Source organism: Electrona antarctica (assembly GCF_951216825.1).
Source record: "Electrona antarctica genome assembly, chromosome: 4".
In the NCBI taxonomy this organism is placed as follows: Eukaryota; Metazoa; Chordata; class Actinopteri; order Myctophiformes; family Myctophidae; genus Electrona; species Electrona antarctica.
Window position 1 is genome coordinate 1,172,021 of NC_136809.1, and position 5,190 is coordinate 1,177,210.

The 5,190-nt window shown below is 47.2% G+C and overlaps 1 protein-coding gene across 1 annotated transcript in view; it reads left to right on the forward strand.

The window, feature by feature from the left end:
• LOC306922146 (spectrin beta chain, non-erythrocytic 1-like) overlaps nt 1-5,190 on the forward strand; it is a 140,061-nt gene that overhangs the window by 201 nt on the left and 134,670 nt on the right. Inside the window, exon 1 of the mRNA XM_079499541.1 lies at nt 1-47. This exon is cut by the window's left edge and continues 201 nt beyond it. The gene's annotated coding sequence lies outside the window, so the exon portion shown is untranslated. The remainder of the gene's footprint in view (nt 48-5,190) is intronic.

The following is a 5,190-nucleotide window of genomic DNA, read 5'->3' on the forward strand; positions in this document are numbered from 1 at the left end:
CCTGCGTCCTCCCGGTGTCTGTCTGTGTCACTCTGGAGACACACGAGGTGAGTTTGGAGATCTGATTTATAATAATAATAACCATCATGATGTGAACATAATGTAGCCACCAGATCTACAAGATCACACACACACACCGTCCATCATAGCTATCTGGAACAATGTAGCCAACATGTAGCCAGATCTACAAGATCACACACCGAGCAACAACAATGTAGCCAAACAGAGACATAACAGTGTCTTGTTGTTGTTGTAGATAATAATAATAACAACAATAATAATGTTTTGAGGAACATCGTCCTGAATGTTTTGAACATAAAGAGGTTTTTATTCTATTGGTTGTTTTGGTTTCCGGAGGAGGAGGCTGTGCTCTGATTTGATTGGATGAATCTGCGGTGTTTTTAGGTGTGTGTGTGTGTGTGTGTCTGTGTGTACGCGCGCGCGAGAGGACAGTAGGCCTGTTTCACACTGTTGATGATCTGCGCGCGTGCGCGTGTGATGGAAACATAACGGGACGTAAAATAACAAACAAACAAGAAAAAAACAGGCGTGGTCGAGCTGCGGAGAGCAGTGTGTGTGTAGAGCAGTGTGTGTGTGTGAGTGTAGAGCAGTGTGTGTGTAGAGCAGTGTGTGTGTGTGTGAGTGTAGAGCAGTGTGTGTGTAGAGCAGTGTGTGTGTGTGTGTGTGTGTGAGTGTAGAGCAGTGTGTGTGTGTGTGTGTGTGTGTGAGTGTAGAGCAGTGTGTGTGTGTGTGTGTGTGTGTGTGAGTGTAGAGCAGTGTGTGTGTAGAGCAGTGTGTGTGTGTGTGTGTGTGTGTGAGTGTAGAGCAGTGTGTGTGTGTGTGTGTGTGTGTGTGAGTGTAGAGCAGTGTGTGTAGAGCAGTGTGTGTGTGTGTGTGTGTGTGTGTGAGTGTAGAGCAGTGTGTGTAGAGCAGTGTGTGTGTAGAGCAGTGTGTGTGTAGAGCAGTGTGTGTGTAGAGCAGTGTGTGTGTAGAGCAGTGTGTGTGTGTAGAGCAGTGTGTGTGTGAGTGTAGAGCAGTGTGTGTGTGTAGAGCAGTGTGTGTGTGTGTGTGTGTGTGTGAGTGTAGAGCAGTGTGTGTGTGTGTGTGTGTGTGAGTGTAGAGCAGTGTGTGTGTAGAGCAGTGTGTGTGTAGAGCAGTGTGTGTGTGTAGAGCAGTGTGTGTGTAGAGCAGTGTGTGTGTGTAGAGCAGTGTGTGTGTGAGTGTAGAGCAGTGTGTGTGTAGAGCAGTGTGTGTGTAGAGCAGTGTGTGTGTGTAGAGCAGTGTGTGTGTAGAGCAGTGTGTGTGTGTAGAGCAGTGTGTGTGTGTGTGTAGAGCAGTGTGTGTGTGTAGAGCAGTGTGTGTGTAGAGCAGTGTGTGTGTAGAGCAGTGTGTGTGTGTGTGTGTAGAGCAGTGTGTGTGTGTAGAGCAGTGTGTGTGTAGAGCAGTGTGTGTGTAGAGCAGTGTGTGTGTGTGTGTGTAGAGCAGTGTGTGTGTGTAGAGCAGTGTGTGTGTAGAGCAGTGTGTGTGTAGAGCAGTGTGTGTGTGTGTGTAGAGCAGTGTGTGTGTAGAGCAGTGTGTGTGTGTGTGTAGAGCAGTGTGTGTGTGTGTGTGTGTGTGTGTGTGTGTGTGTGTGTGTGTGTGTGTGTAGCTAATCTCTGGCACCGTTAACCCGGTCGATGCCACATTCTCCACACACTCCCTGGATGCCAACGATAAACCTTCTGCCCCAAACGGCCTGTTACAGCGCCACCAGGAGGCCTGTTACAGCGCCACCAGGAGGCCTGTTACAGCGCCACCAGGAGGCCTGTTACAGCGCCACCAGGAGGCCTGTTACAGCGCCACCAGGAGGCCTGTTACAGCGCCACCAGGAGGCCTGTTACAGCGCCACCAGGAGGCCGACCTGTTACAGCGCCACCAGGAGGCCTGTTACAGCGCCACCAGGAGGCCTGTTACAGCGCCACCAGGAGGCCTGTTACAGCGCCACCAGGAGGCCTGTTACAGCGCCACCAGGAGGCCTGTTACAGCGCCACCAGGAGGCCTGTTACAGCGCCACCAGGAGGCCGACCTGTTACAGCGCCACCAGGAGGCCGACCTGTTACAGCGCCACCAGGAGGCCGACCTGTTACAGCGCCACCAGTTGGCCTGTTACAGCGCCACCAGGAGGCCGACCTTTGGAGAAAAATAAATATATTACTCCTCCTGATTCTGTCCAAAAATCCTGCTAATTGTTACACAGTGGGCTATATCTTAACCCTTATCTTAACCCTTATCTTAACCCTTATCTTAACCCTTATCTTAACCCTTATCTTAACCCTTATCCCCACACGTCCCAAACCCTTCTGGCCCCAAAACTGTGGAATGCACTTCCTGTTGCAATCAGAACTACAGACTCACTCCCGATCTTCCGCCGTAGTCTGAAAACCCACCTTTTCAGACTCCACCATGAAATGAAATGAAATGAAATCTATATTTACCCAGGGTATCTGGGCTAAGCTCAAGAACTTGTTTCCAGCCATGCCCTGCTCATAGAACACATTTCATCGTAGTGGTTGATGCCTTGTTCAAGGGCATTTCAGCGGTGGTAATTTTAACGTGTCGGACGGCTGATTCGAACTGGGAACCTTCCGGTATCTAGACCGCGCCGCTATCCGTTCGGCCACCGCTGCCACCATGGCCCATAGCACTTACCCTACCCCCTTAGATAGCACTTTTTAGACTTAGATAGCATTTGAAACAGGCTTATAGCATGTCATGTAGACAGAACTATAATTGCATTGTATGTAGTCATAGCACTTCATAGTACATATGTGCAGCATAGTATAGTGTATATGTATAGTTTATATGTATAGTTTCATTATATAGATATGTTCTAGTTACGTTCTTAGCTTACGCATGTTTCATGCTTTTTATATATGTGATGTATTCCCATGCTTTTTTGTTCTTGCTCTGGATTAAGAGCATCTGCTAAATGCCTACATTGTAAATTGTACACTTATTTGCCTTCTTTTTTTTACTATTTTTAAAAAACCTTTAATTCGAAAATAGCTCACAACATGTAGATGTAGATCGGCTAGTTGAACTATTTTTAAATTATTTTCAAAATAGTAAAAAATGAAAAATAAGTTTAGCATCCTGATTGGCTAACATTGGCTTTCAAAGTTTGCAGGATTGGCCCGTTTTGGACAAAAAGCCTCAAATCACGAACGCAGCGTGCAATTTACGTGAAATCTTTCACAGACTTTCTTACTATAGGCTGAGGAATATATCTCACCCTTTTCACATTGGCCTATTATAGCGCCACCAGGAGGCCACAACCTGACCTGCCCTGGTGGAGACCTGTCCTATTATAGCGCCACCAGGAGGCCACAACCTGACCTGCCCTGGTGGAGACCTGTCCTATTATAGCGCCACCAGGAGGCCACAACCTGCCCTGCCCTGGTGGAGACCTGTCCTATTATAGCGCCACCAGGAGGCCACAACCTGACCTGCCCTCTGGTGGAGACCTGTCCTATTATAGCGCCACCAGGAGGCCACAACCTGACCTGCCCTGGTGGAGACCTGTCCTATTATAGCGCCACCAGGAGGCCACTGGTAGGTGTCTCTGTATCGTTATATTGTCAGGGCGGTGTCTCTGTATCGTTATATTGTCGGGGAGGTGTCTCTGTATCGTTATATTGTCGGGTAGGTGTCTCTGTGTCGTTATATTGTCAGGGAGGTGTCTCTATATCGTTATATTGTCAGGGAGGTGTCTCTGTAGCGTTATATTGTCGGGAAGGTGTCTCTGTGTCGTTATATTGTCGGGGAGGTGTCTCTGTGTCGTTATATTGTCGGGGAGGTGTCTCTGTGTCGTTATATTGTCAGGGAGGTGTCTCTGTGTCGTTATATTGTCAGGGAGGTGTCTCTATATCGTTATATTGTCAGGGAGGTGTCTCTGTATCGTTATATTGTCGGGGAGGTGTCTGTATCGTTTTATTGTCAGGGATGTGTCTCTGTATCGTTATATTGTCAGGGAGGTGTCTCTGTATCGTTATATTGTCAGGGAGGTGTCTCTGTGTAGTTATATTGTCGGGGAGGTGTCTCTGTATCGTTATATTGTCGGGGAGGTGTCTCTGTGTCGTATCGTTATATTGTCGGGGAGGTGTCTCTGTATCGTTATATTGTCGGGAGGTGTCTCTGTATCGTTATATTGTCGGGGAGGTGTCTCTGTATCGTTTTATTGTCGGGGAGGTGTCTCTGTATCTTTATATTGTCAGGGAGGTGTCTCTGTATCGTTATATTGTCAGGGAGGTGTCTCTGTATCGTTATATTGTCGGGGAGGTGTCTCTGTATCTTTATATTGTCAGGGAGGTGTCTCTGTATCGTTATATTGTCAGGGAGGTGTCTCTGTATAGTTATATTGTCAGGGAGGTGTCTCTGTATCGTTATATTGTCAGGGAGGTGTCTCTATTGTTATATTGTCAGGGAGGTGTCTCTGTGTCGTTATATTGTCGGGGAGGTGTCTCTGTATCGTATTGTCAGGGAGGTGTCTCTGTATCGTTATATTGTCAGGGAGGTGTCTCTGTATCGTTATATTGTCAGGGAGGTGTCTCTGTGTCGTTATATTGTCAGGGAGGTGTCTCTGTATCGTTATATTGTCAGCGAGGTGTCTCTGTATCGTTATATTGTCAGGGAGGTGTCTCTGTATGGTTATATTGTCAGGGAGGTGTCTCTGTATCGTTATATTGTCAGCGAGGTGTCTCTGTATCGTTATATTGTCGGGGAGGTGTCTCTGTATCGTTTTATTGTCGGGGAGGTGTCTCTGTATCTTTATATTGTCAGGGAGGTGTCTCTGTATCGTTATATTGTCAGGGAGGTGTCTCTGTATCGTTATATTGTCGGGGAGGTGTCTCTGTATCTTTATATTGTCAGGGAGGTGTCTCTGTATCGTTATATTGTCAGGGAGGTGTCTCTGTATAGTTATATTGTCAGGGAGGTGTCTCTGTATCGTTATATTGTCAGGGAGGTGTCTCTATTGTTATATTGTCAGGGAGGTGTCTCTGTGTCGTTATATTGTCGGGGAGGTGTCTCTGTATCGTATTGTCAGGGAGGTGTCTCTGTATCGTTATATTGTCAGGGAGGTGTCTCTGTATCGTTATATTGTCAGGGAGGTGTCTCTGTGTCGTTATATTGTCAGGGAGGTGTCTCTGTATC